Genomic DNA, 14,210 nt, shown 5'->3' with positions numbered 1-14,210 from the left:
AACCAGGAATAGAGCTATTGAGATGTTTCAGTGGGTAAAACCACTTAGGCCTAAGTGTGATGATCCAAGTTGGATCCCTGGGACACACATGATGGAAAGAGACAAGGACTCCTTCATATTGTCCCCTGACCTTACACATATATCACGGCACACACCCGGCTGAAAGGACAGTGAACTATGGCAAGATACACTGGAGGAAGAGTGACGCACACTGGAGGAAGAGTGAGGCACACTGGAGGAAGGTGACGCACACTGGAGGAAGGTGACGCACACTGGAGGAAGAGGACACGTAACTTTACAGCATATTGTTGACAAGATTCTTTTCATGAGCATCACTTACTTTTGCTTGTCTCTTCTTGCATCTATGAATTAGTCTTTAGCCACAAATATGCATAATATGCGTAAGGTTTGGCACTGTCTTTGACCTTGGGCATCTGCTGGAGGTATTTGAATGTCTTGGGCAGGAACAAGTGGGCACTCGTATGTTGCTGAGAGTAGGGTGTGGTAGTGAAGAGGAGGGTCCCATTTCCGCACCTTTACTAGCAGGATGTAGTGTAGAAGCAAGACCTTAATAGTTCACTTCTGTCTGCTTTGTCTCTCTCCCCCAGGATCTGAGAACATCAGTAAATCAAACTCCCGGAGCTCCTGGGACAGATGAAAGAGTTCTCCATGGGAGATGCTGCTTGATCCTGGCAAAGTGATTGCTGGGTGGTTTGACAACACTAGCTTTGCATGGAGAAGTTACTATCAATGTGAGCTATGTGTATAGACCACCTGGACTTCTCAAAGTTCCTTTCTGACTTCTTTCTTACATGCTCCTAATAACCAATTCTTCATGATATAGATTTAGTGACTTCACTTTGGTGCTTGGGGCTAATAAATTCCTTCATATCTTCCCGTCTTTAGTCCCTTGTGCAACTCAAATTGTATTTGCCCTGGGATTTTTTAATAAATCTTTTTATTATTTTCATTCTCACCGGGCTGGCTTTTATTAGCATGATACATTCCAATTTCTCAACTTCCTAAGGGTTCCCGGGGTCATATCCTCTCTTTTGGTTTGCAGTTGGTTATTATGACATTCATAAACTGTGGTGATTCAGACAAAGCACAAAGGCTGACAGGATTATGTCACACCTTAGGTTGGGATATGCATGCATTTTCTAAGAGTCCCTTAGTATTGGTGGGACTAGTTTTGTTTTCAAATTCGAGTTGTAGAAATAGTCAGCTTTTTAATTCTTTACATATTTTAAATATTACTCTTTTATCAGCTGTAAGGACAGCAAGATTTCCTGTCATATGATGTAACCATATCACTCAGGGTAGATAGCTTAAGGACAGGAGTACTCATACATCCACCCATATTGCATCTTTATAAAAACAGTCAAATTATGGAGTCAGCTGAGGTGTCCATCAATGAAAAAAAATACACTGGTTTTAATCTGACATAAAGAAGAAATTACATCTCTTGCTGGAAAATAGATATGACTTCATTGTATTAAGCAAAAACTCCAGATGCAGAAAGACAATTGCAGTGGTTTGAAAGAAAATGTCCCCCAAAGGAGTGGCACTGTTAGGAGGTGTGGCCTTGTTGGAGGACGAGTGTCACTGTGGAAGTGGGCTTTGAGGTCTCCTGTGCTCAAGCTACACCCAGTGAGACAGACCAATTCCTGTTTCCTGCAAGATGTCACCCCAATTAAATGATTTCTTTATAAGAGTTGCTATGGTCATGGTGTGTCTTCACAGCAATAGAAACCTCAACTAAGATGACAATTTTCATAAGTTCTGTTTCATTTGTGTATTCTAGATTTCATATAGCTGCATGAACACACACACACACACAAAAAAAACACACATACACAGACATATATACACCTATGCATGACACACACCCTGCAGAGATGCCTTGAACTTCTGTTAATCTCTATTAATGCACAAACAGCAGCTAGGTGAGGGCTGCTTCAGAGACGAGGACAAGATGTTGGCCAAATCAACTGTTTTCTGTGGTGCTTAGTTATTAAAGAGAAGTGCTTTGGAGTCCTCAGCAAGTGACACCCCAAGCTGAGGAAGAGGGGTAATTCCTGAAGAGGTGACCCGTGTGTTGAATCCCAGTGCTTCCCATATTGGTCATTTGTTATGTATCAAATCATTAGAATTGCTAGAAAATGTCTGATGCTTTTCTAGGAAATGGTCATAGAAGAATAGTCACATTTACTTTCTAGGGCTGCTGTAAGCTATCTCTCATTGATATGACTAAACATCTGCTCAAAATCAATCAACTTAAGACAGGCGGGGCTTACTTTGTCTCTCAGTGCACTTGAGTGTGAGGTGGCTGCTTCAATTGTGTCTGCAGCCAGGAAGCAGAGAGAGACAAATGGCGGGTCCTCAGCTCTCTCTCTCTCTCTCTCTCTCTCTCTCTCTCTCTCTCTCTCTCTGTGTGTGTGTGTACTCATGCACAGGTATGTACATGTATGTGGAGGTCAGGGTGTTGGCTGTTCACATCAACTTGGGCAGCAAGATGGCTTTTCCTGCCCTGTGGAGCTCCAACCTCAAGGCCCTGCCCCTGAGGATCTTCAACAGCTACAACCGCCCCCCCCCAAACTTTTCTAACAGCCATAATGGCTGTTCTCAGCCCCTTGAGATGGGAGAGTGTCCATGTCTCACTCTACAGAAAAAAAAATCCCATCAATCCCTGAGCTTGCCCTAAAATCAGGCCACAGAATCCCTCCAATCCCAGGTCATCCTGGAAAGCACCACCCATAAGAAATGCTATATAAACCCCGTCTTCTGCTCAGTTCTACGCTGCTTCTCACTTCAGCAGAGGCAGCCACTCTCCTGTGTTTTTCTCTCCCAGAGAAAGCTCTTGTGTGAGGCTTGTTGTGTGGTGTGACCTTGTGGTATTCCTTGGCACCCGACTGCCAGGATACCTTACCCATCCCAGCTGTCACACATACAAAGGATAGTCTATTGTGTCCTCACGTACCTTCCACCCTTTGTTTGAGACAGGGTCTCTCACTGATACTTAACTTCTCCAAGGAGGCTAGGGTAGCTGGTCAGTGGGTTACTCAGAGCTGGGATAATGAGCTCATGCCACCATTCTTAGCTCCTACATGGATTTGGGAATATGAAGTCAGGTTCTCATACTAGCAAGACGAGTGTTTTACCAACTGAGCTATTTCCCTGGCCTATTTCTCCTTTTTATTCATTCAGGACATCATTCAGTCAATGATGCCACCTGCCTTCAGAGTGGGTCTTCCCTCTTCGGTTAAACCTTTCTGGAAATGCCCTTATAGATACACCCACAGGTGTATTTCCATGGTGATTCTAAACTCCGTCTTGTTGACAATGAAAGCGAATTCATAATGCTACAAATTTGGTAACTCAAAACAATAGAAGTGTATTTTCCCACAGCTTTAGAGGCTGTATTGAAAAACCAAAGTACCAGCCTATCTATCCTCTCTAGGCGTTTGTTTGTCCTGTTTCTGGTGCCTGGTTGTCAGAAATCCATGGGGCTTCTTAGCTTGTAATTGTACCACCCTACCTCTACCTGTAATTATGTGTCCAAACTTCCCTCTCCCGACAAGGACACCAGACACTGGATTCAGTTGGATCTACAATGTTCCTCTTATTAATTTAATTGACACCCAGTGACTCCACTCCAAAGACAAGTTGGTTTAACTTGTACCAACCACCGTCTGTGGACATATGGTTACTCTTTTCCTGGAGGACCATCCGGAGCACAGCTCCAGCCACCTCACAGATGCATCAGTAAAAATGATACCTACCTGCCCAGTTTTCTCCTGGTTCTTTGTTGTAATAGCCTCCAGGCTGCTTGACTTTCAGTCTCTCTTCAAAATTCTGGGTGAACTTTTCTAGGACTCAGTTGGCTTATGTACTCTGCCACTCAAAATTCACCAATAGCTTCCTATTTCATCCACAATAAATTCATACTCTGTTTGATAAATATACATAATAAATATCTGCTTTGTGAAATTTGAGGTCCCATGTGATATGATATAATATAATATGTTCCTGCTGATCTATGTAGCCTCATCTATGATTGTGTTTGCACCTAAATTTTTCCAATTATTTATGGATGCCTAGAACATACCACATCATCAGTAAACGGCATTTTCCCTGCAATAGTTTACAAAAGGAAATGCTTTTCCTATGATCAAACAGAATTCTTGACAACTATCTGATGAGAAAGTAAAAAAAAAGAAGTAACTAGCTAGCAGTAATGGTGTGAGACCCACACTCAGGTTTCTGGCATCGCTGAGAATCCTCTGTGATGAGTCAGGTCTGTGGTTTGTACTTACAAAGCTGGCCTTTCATTTATTTAAACTCATCACAAATTCCTCATATCAATGATCAATACAAGCAACAGTTACTGAATGGAGGGAAAGGATGTCTTTCATGTTAAGGAGAAGCACTCACAGCAGAATGAAAGTGCTTCCCTCACTACTTCCCCCTGCTTAAAGGGTGGATGGGCATCAGTAACTCATTGCATCAGACAGGCACTGCTGCAGGTAAGAGCCGATGCCCGCATCTTCAAGATACAGCTCTGTGAGTCAGAGGTGCTGTACCACCAGCTACAGAAGTTTCCATGGCAACCCCATCCTTCTGGAACAACATTGCTAAGTGGTGACCTTAAAACAACACCCCTTTGAGAGAGATTCTCAGCCCAAAGATTCAGCTTCCTTTTAGGTTTCATTTCTACATCTCCAAGGAGTGCTCGATGTCCGAGGGGATGGAAAATACTGCCTTTAAGCTGATCCCCATGATTCACCCCTTCTCAATTACCTAAGTAACCCTGCACTTGCTTTATATCTTAATTTGCTTTTTTCTTGGTAGAATTGCTACAAACACTTTGTCCATGGGAAATAAATGTTTCTGTAAATTACTTCTAGAAAAAAAAACAGGTCAATACCATCAAACATAGGAACTAGATAGCATGGTGGTTTTTTAGACAACCAGGAGAGCACATATCTAGAAAACTGGAGTGAGGATTGATGTCCTTCAGAGTGTGGCAGGCTTCATATTTTGCAGGTGGCAGGAAGGGAACAGGATGGATCTATGTGAAACTAAGTCTTGTAAACTACCCATTCTTTGTGGAAGCAATATAGAAGGAAGAGCCTGGCAGTAGGCTTTGCATTGACAATGGGTTTCACAAAAATCTCTCTCCTTTTAGGAAAACTTGTGTTCTGTTTTCTTGGGTATGTATTTTTTTTTTTTTTAAGATGGATCCTGAAGCTGGTAATATCTTAGAACTCATCTGTAACCTCTAGCCTCCAATTGGAACAAAAACAACAGACATGGCCACCAAGTCACCCTGTTTCTCATATTTTTGGTTGTGAGCCTAGCCTTTGATGGCTGAGTGATCTCTCCAGGCCCCGGTTTTTTATCTATAGATGAGTGCCCCAAACCAGGGGACATATGATCTTCCTTTCACCAGAGCTCAGTCATTCATTGAGAAATTTGATTGCTGTCAACAGTAGACAATCCTGGCTGAAATCCTTCTTGACCATGACCACTGGAAGATTCTAACTTGACTGAAAACTGGATCCAAGATTCTCAATTAAGCCCACGTTAGTGACTTGCAAAAGCTATTAGTCAGATAAATCAAAAAGATATTTTCAACGTGTAAGATTCCATAAAAGTATGAACATTTGTCATTACTAGGCACCAGCAGGAAACTGGAAGGGATTCAACTTATATTACATTTAATTAATTTGCTTTGACTTGTCCATATGGTGTTCACACTAGCCGCTAGCATGCTTCTGGCTGGGGAGTGATTGTTCCGTGGGTGGGATGGAACTGCTTCCCAGGCTCACAGCTCAGTGCTTTGCAACGTTTCTTTTCTTTTCATTTTAACTGCAGTTCAAGATAAATGCTTTCATCCCCTACTTGACCAATGGGTAGACCGAGCTTAGACACGGTTGACAATTTCTCGGGTTGTGCAGAAAAGATAGGAGTTGATGTTTGTATTTACCCCAGCCGGTTTCAGAGTCCTTGGTGTTGTTACCTGACATCCCCAGAAGAGAGTTGCACATGAGGAGACGACTCATGGATAAAGTACAATCCCCACAAACATGACTGCAGGAGTTTGGATTCCTAAACTCCATGCAAAAGCAGGAGAGGAGTGGGGGTCACTTATAATCTCAGCACTAGATGGGCAGAGACATGGGGCATCCCCAGAGCAAGGTAGATTAGCCAGAATTGATGAGCTCTGTGTTCAACAAGAGAGCTGCCTCAATAAAAGAATGGAGGAGCAATGAGCGAAAACAGCCAATGCCAGCTGGAACTTCCACATAAACACACACACACACACACACACACACACACAACACCACACACACACACACACACACACACAGAGGATTGAGGGAGGGATGGAAGGAGGGGGTGCGCAAAACAAGAAAAATGCAACACATATGATTAATTCTACAACTGACTAATTGGAACTTTCTTGATTGTGAAAGAATTGCAACATTGCACACCCAGAATGACCTTGAGACATCGTAGCTCTCTAAACAGCCATTTATTGACTAGCTCTGTATCTGAACCAACATCTGTATGTCTGAAACTAAACCTATGTAAGTCTGCTTCACCAAGCCAGACTTGAGTGGACTCATTTCTTTGGCTGCTCTGAAATAGGTGCCTTATCTTGGGTGAATAAATATTTATTCATGATTTCCCAGCCAAAATAACACAACAAATTGGTACTGACCTGGGGGCCTAATAGTTTACCAAGGAGGTATGAATAATCGTCATTTTGTATCCACTGCTGAGGAGGAAGGAACTTCCCTAATGGGGTAACCACAGTTGCCTTTAGGTGCAGACAATACACAGTGACTGGAGGTCTCAGGTTCAATTACAGATTTATTGGGCCTCTACTAATGTGCAGACTATCTGGGCCTGAGTGGATGCTAGGGTCAGGTGAGCCTTGGTTTCTGGAAGCCTCCAGGAGCATCCACCGGGGTTATCACGTTTAGTATGTGGTGGTGTGATTTCTTACATGGCAGCAGATTCATGGACCTCGCTATGAGTAATTGAGCCATCTGTAGGAAGGGTGTCCTAAGGTGTCAGATGGAGTGGAGTGCTTGTCTGCGGACCACTCTCTGGAGCATGGCTGGTGGTGGCTGTTGTTCAGTGTCAAGACAAGGCAGTACTGATGAAGGTTACCCCAGTAGCCATAGCCAGATCCATCGGGTCTCCAGCTCTGTCTGTTCCTGGCACCATCTGGCTTTGGAAGAGAGGACAAGGAACAGATGTGGGAGGGCCCGTATGTCTTAGAGTTTTGTAGCTAGTGTGGGGGACTAAACAGGTATGCTGGACTACAGCTTAAAGAGGCATCTGGGATATAGTGGGAAATTACCAATACGGAGTCAGGTAGAAATATAAGGGTATTTAATAGGGAAAAGCCTTACTTACAGAGCGACCTAGCCAGCCGGTGGGTCAGCAGCCTGTACAGCAAAGTCTCAAAGTTCTTATTGTACAGGTCTTTCACTTTTTTGGTTAGTGTTACCCCCAGATATTTTATGTTGCTTGTGGATATTGTGAAAGGTGATGTTTCCATGATTTCTTTGATTTCATGATTTCCATGATTGGGTTTATCATCTGTATACAGTAGGGCTACAGATTCTTTTGAGTTAATTTTGTATCCTGATACCTTGCTGAAGGTGTTTATCAGCTGTAGGAGTTCCCTGGTAGAGTTTTTTGGGCCACTAATGTAGACTATCATGTCATCTGCAAATAGTGAAAGTTTGACTTCTTCCTTTCCAATTTGTATCCCTTTGATCACCTTTTCTTTTCTTATTGCTCTAGCTAGAAGTTCAAGTATAATATTGAAGAGGTATGGAGAGAGTGAACAGCCTTGTCTTGTTCCTGGTTTTAGAGGAATCGCTTTGAGTTTCTCTCCATTTAGTTTGATGTTGGCTATTGGTTTGGTGTATATTGCACTTATCCTGTTTAGATATGTTCCTGTTATTCCTGTTCTCTCCAAGATCTTTATCATGAAGGGATGTTGGATTTTGTCAAAGGCTTTTTCAGCATCTATTGAGATGATCATGTGGTTTTTCTTTTTCAGTTTGTTTATATGGTGGATTACATTTATGGATTTTCGTATGTTGAACCATCCTTGCATCCCTGGGATGACGCCTACTTGATCGTGGTGGATGATTTTTCTGATATGTTCTTGGATTCTGTTTGCCAATGTTTTATTATTTTAGCATTGATGTTCATGAGGGATATCGGTCTGTAGTTCTCTGTCTTAGTCATATCTTTGTGTGGCTTGGGTATCAAAGTGATTGTAGCCTCGCAGAAAGAGTTTGGCAATATCCCATCTGCTTCTGTTGTGCGGTACAGTTTGAGGAGTACTGGTATCAGCTCTTGTTTTAATTTCTGGTAGAATTCTGCAGTGAAGCCATCTGGCCTTGGGATTTTTTTGGTTGGGAAGCTTTTGATGACTGCTTTACCCAAACAATATGGTACATGTCAACTTTTTCTGCAATGCTGCTTGAAAACTGACCACCAGACAGCCTAGAGTCATTAGAATGAGGGGAATTATTGCTTTACAAAGATTTCCTGCATAATAGGCACAAGAAAGGATTGAGGTTTCTTAGCCACTGCTGTGAAGAGCCATCATGACCAAGGTAACCCTTGTAAAAGACAGCATTTAATGGGGGGTCGCCTGCATTTTCAGAGGGTTACTCCAGGGTCATCATGGTGGGTAGCAGACAGGCATGGGCCTGGAGAAGTTGCTGGGAGCTTTACATCCTGATCCACAGGCAGCTGGCAGAAAGGGAGAAGAACTTTAGAAAACTCAGAGGCCACTCCAGTGACACCTCCTTCAATAAGGCCATGCCTCCTAATCCTTTCCAAACAGTTACACCAACTGGGAACTAAGCATTCAAACATATGAGTCTGTGGGGAAAGGCATTCTCATTCAAAACACCACAGAGGAGTGAACATAGACAATAATTAAGTGGTTATATTTCTATTGCTTGCTTTTTTTTTAGTGTTATGGAAAATGTAACAGAAGGCATATGACCTGCAATTTAATTTTAATTACTTCTGTTAAAACTGTTTGGCTATTTGAAATACGCTTTTGACATGCAAATTATTTCTGTCACAGTTCACCAGCGCTAAAAACCACTTACTTCAGATACGAAGAGAAAGGTGTTTAGTTCCAATCTTTCTTTTTGAGAAAGAATTATGGTTATTAAGACAAATAGAACACGGCTCATGTCCTCTGCTCTTCCTTACCAACATAACTAATGTTTGTTGAGTGGCTGCTTCATCTGAACTCCTGACAAGTAGGTCACAGAGGGCTGTCACATGTGGACCCCTGACCTTAAGGAGGACTTTTGAGGTGGACTCCAGTTTGGGGGAGGAAATGGAGGCACACACAAGAGCCTGAGATACATAGTATGTTTGAAAACACATCTTTGCCTGAGAATAATCAGGAAAGGCTTCATAAAATGAATCTTGAGGGGTCCATAGGCTGTTTACAGGAGCAGGAAAAGGTTTGCTTAAAAAAAAGTTGCTTTTATTGCTATTGTTAATGTGTTATCCAGGGTGTGCTTTGTTTGCACACGACAGCAGATTTCAACCAAAAAAGTCTTGTTCTTGTAACTGGCAGCTGAACATTCAGGGATGACTGGCATGGTTTTAGTCTTGAGATTGTCACTGCTGTCTTCAGACCTTGGGCCTGTGTTCTAATAATGCTTTGGGAAGGCTGTGCTGAATTGGGCAAACTGGCCCTCAGTGGCTCTAGGCTTAACACAGAAAACAGAGAGTAATTCTTTCCTGAAGTTTCTGACAAAACCACAGGCTGGACTTCCATCATTTTGACTTGACTACCTGCCTTTTCCCAAACCAGACCCCTAGCCAGGGGACAAAGGATCATTGTGGTCAGGGCTGAGTCAAACAGACACTTAGAAAATCAGCAGCCAACCCAGCAAACTGATTGACGGGGCATCAGACATGGTTGTGTGTGAGACACTGGACTTTCAAGATATGATGTACATTCCTTTCTTGATCTCTAACTAAGAAACACTAGCCTCCCCATGTCCCCTGTGCCCCAATATTTCTCCCTCTCTCTTGGCAACTGCTAGAACTTTAGCTTGCCATCCCTGTTGTTTTTCTCTTCTTAAACTCCACTAACATTGTCCTTGGGTTAAAAAAAAGAGCCTATATCACAAAAAATGTGGGACTTTTCAGATTTCAAAATTGAGGCTCAAATAAATCTCTAAATGCACAAAAAAGGCTTTTCCACTATGATTGCAGAGTAGAATTTCATGTTCTATAAAAGATCTAAAAATGAAAGCTGAGTTAGATTGCTAGATTTTATAACCTGCCATTTTCAGACAATGGGTAAGTGCTAATTATCTCTCCCACAACCCTTTAAAAGGCAGAGTGTTATTTAAATAATTCTCCCAGAGATTCAAACACAGAGCAAGTTTGACAGCATCTACTCCAGAAAATAAGACTGCTCTTGGTAATTTTGTTAGGAGGTCTGGAATCCTAAACCCTGGGTTGAAACCCTTATTTCATCTCTTCTGGGCCATATCATGGAGAATGATAATCTATCTGCAGAGTAATAAAGGGTGTCTCCCAGGGTCTCTAACAAGAGTTAAAACATATTCTGCAGCTGTAAGACTGGGTGGCAATAGTATTCATTTGTCCTGGGGTAGATAATAGAAACAGATGTCCCTGACTAGAGGAACAAGGAGCTAAAGCAGGTGTAAAAGCTGCTATGAAGTGTGGGGTGATGGTAGAAGTCTGTCGTGTGTCCCCTGAGGGAGGAACTGGTTACCTTACTGGAGGTGGGAGCCGGTTCACAAAGCTGCTGTCTGAGGCTTGTAAGCTACAGGATGCTTACCATGGCAAAGGGCAAGTAGAATCTTGGGACAAGGTCTGCTCAGTCCAAAGCCCCTCCTTTGCAAACAGACACTTGGTACCCTGTGTGTGGCTCTGTCCCTCTCTGGTCACGGAGACACACTGCATTGGCTTAACATAGAGAGACTCAGATTCTCCTTCTGGAGACAGCCTGTCCCCGATGGGGGGGGTGTGTCCTTCTGTGTATATGTTTCTCTTAATGGTTAATGGATAAAATACTGTTTGGCTAGTGGCCAGGCAGGAAGGATAGGTGGGGCTAGGAGACAAGGAGAATTCTGGGAAGTGTAGGCAGAGGGTAGATGCCATGTGAGACTGGGAAGATAGGACGTGCCAGGCGTTCTCCAATAGGATAAGACCACGTGGAAATACATAGATTAATAGAAATGGGTTAATAATTAAGACAGAGCTAGCCAATAAGAAGCCCAAGCCATCAGCCAACAACTTTATAATTAATATAGCATCTGAGTGTTTATTTGGGGCTCAAGGACCTCAGGACCAGGCTGGGGCAGAAAACCTACAGCAATGCTGTCCCCTCAAACCAGAGCAAATGTTGAGTGCTCAAGGTCACGGCAGCTTGGGAATGACCATCAGGGAGCCTTTGGATTTGGTGCATTGATGGGTGAAGAGAGACTGTGTGCAGAGAAATGCATGGATGAGATGGCAGCTAAGCAAGATTCTTGAGAGGTCCTGTGGCTGAGACAGAGACCACCTCCCACCCCCACAGCAGGAGAGTGGTGACCTCAACTGAGGTGCATGAATGTTTAACCCTTTCATTTTGTTTGTCCCTAATAAAACATTTCTGCACCTAGCGGCAGTCCAGTCTTCAGGACAGTAGCACAAATTCCTGGAGACACAATGTCTTGATTCAAGTGATGGGTCCTTTACCCCCCTTTTGTCACACTCTCATCAGCTCTCCCGTCCTGTCCCCTCAAAATGCTGTATTTTTTAAAGTCTTCTTTAAGCTCTTTGGGAGCCTTTACTGAAATGGCAAAGAACACTTTCCCACCGCCTACCTCACCACGTCCCCCGCCCTCCCATCCACCCCTTCTCCCTCATTCTAGTTCACAAAGCAAGGAGCAAGAAGACATGTTTCTGTTTCCTCGCTTTCCTTACTCCAGATTCAGTGTGATTTGGAACCTTCATCCATCTGGTAAGTGAGAAACAGCCCAAGTCTCTCCTGGGTCAAGGATTTATTCAGGCTGGCGTTGCTCCGTGGGGAGCTGCTAAATGTCTGGGTTAAACTCAATCTCCTTGGCCCTCTCCAGCTCCATACTGTCCTGGAAAGCAGTTTCCTTCTCTCCCTCCCGAGGCTCCTAATGGACTCTAATTCTGGAAAACAAATGCCCAGAGGGTAGAGACACTTGACACCCTCTCGTTGGAGATGGCCCTTTCAGTCCTTGCTATGGGTTCTGTTTCAATTGTACCCTGCAAGCAATGACCTTGGGTGTCTTTTTTTATTTTTATTTTTTTTAGAGAGATATATCTATTTGTTTTGTGTGTGACAGTGTTTTGCCTACATGTGCATATTTGCACCACATGCATGTCTAGGTGCTTGAGGCCAGAAGAGGGCATCATACCCTGTGGCACTGGAGTTGCAGATGGCTGTGGACTGTCATGTGGGTGCTGGGAACCAAACTCTGGTCCCCTGCTAGAGCAGCCAGTGCCCTTAACCACTGAGCCAGCAGCCCAGCCTCTCCGGGTGTGTTTAAAGGCAGCAGAATCTTTCTCGGTTCTTGACTGAGCTTAGCTCTGGGATGTTGCCTCTGAGACACTCAACCACTTGGGGCCAATGGCTTCCGGATTCTCATTTTGAGATCTCAAATGATAAAATCACAGACCACAGAGGGTGAGTTTTATGCAGAAGTATTTTATTATTGTGATCTTAAGAGAAAGAAAATAGAACAAGTTCCCAAACAGCATGAGGGGGTCCCTGGGCTGCCACTGACTGTCACTGCCTTGAGGTTGGCAAGGTTTTACTGGCTGAAGGGCGAGCTGCTCAATGACTTTCTCAGGTGTCACGGTGCCAGCGCGTTTAGTCATGTCGTCAGTAGGGTTTCCAGGAAGGGGTGCTCCTTTAGGGGAGAGAGATACAGGAAAATTAGAATTGTGTCCCCATCCTTTCTGGTAATTCTAGCCTCTGGCCACAAAGGAACAATAGATGTTTCGGCTTAAACACGTCTGGTATCTGTAGGGAAGCTGAAGCCACGCCTACTTAGGGGCTGGCTACAGGTGTGCCTGACCACGCTTGCAAGGGCATGGTCAGGGAGACGTAGAGTGACTGCGTTTTTCTCTTTTGGTTTCACTTTGGTACTTGCTGGACAGATTGCTGCCATGCCGGCTGGCTAGGTTGCTCTGTAAGTAAGGTTTTCCCCTATTAAATACCCTTATATTTCTACTTGGCTCCGTATTGGTAATTTCCCACTATATGTATCTCTGACCTGTGGCAAGGATAAGGTTACTGTCTGGCACAGGACATTTCAAGCTTTTAGCCAAGAAAGAAACTGGTCCCCTTTCTTGACATCTTTTGACTCTTAACTGCCTGGCCAGTTTCGGCCTCATCTTCTCATCAGCATTAAATGAAGACATCTTAAAATGAATTTCCAGAAAGAATGTGTCTCAGATGTGTTTGCTGAGCCTACAATCACAGAGGCTGCTTCTGTTATCACATAAGGGAAGGGACAGATGAAGGCTACAGACAGATGACTCCTTCAACAGAGATTTATCAAATACTGATGATGAGATCCCGTGATCACAGGGCAAACAATATTCATTTTGCAGGTTCTTAGTCTGACCAATAAAAGATTTTAAAAGTGGACTCAGGAGGGAACTAGGTGACAATTTTATTCTCTTAATGTCTTGGAAGGTCAGATACAGAGTTTGGTTTTGGCTTGGTGGTATGTGACTTCAGCATGGAAAAATCAACTTTGGTTTGGCTTGTTGGGCCTATCACAGGGCCTTGTTCCGAGCTCACAGTCTTCTGTGTATTTATTTAAGTGTTTATAAGAAGGTTACAAAGATTCTGTGTATTTATTTGTTTATAAGAAGGTTACAAAGAAGCCAGAGATTCCAGACCACACACCAACACAATGATCCTCCCAGCATTTGAGGGCAGGTGATGAATCTTTCAGAGCATCTGGCCAGGGCTATCTCCCTTCTGACCGTCATGCATGCTATTTTGTGCCTATGTAAGAGCCCCTGAGCTGAAAAACTGTATGTAGACATGCTCTAGAGTTATTCTGATCCACACATACAATCCTAATGGTTTAGAGACTGGGCCAATGCCATTCTTTTCTTGTCTTAATAGAACCCTG

The sequence above is a fragment of the Cricetulus griseus genome, chromosome 3, assembly GCF_003668045.3.
Source record: "Cricetulus griseus strain 17A/GY chromosome 3, alternate assembly CriGri-PICRH-1.0, whole genome shotgun sequence".
In the NCBI taxonomy this organism is placed as follows: domain Eukaryota; kingdom Metazoa; phylum Chordata; class Mammalia; order Rodentia; family Cricetidae; genus Cricetulus; species Cricetulus griseus.
Note: the sequence above shows the minus strand (reverse complement) of the source record.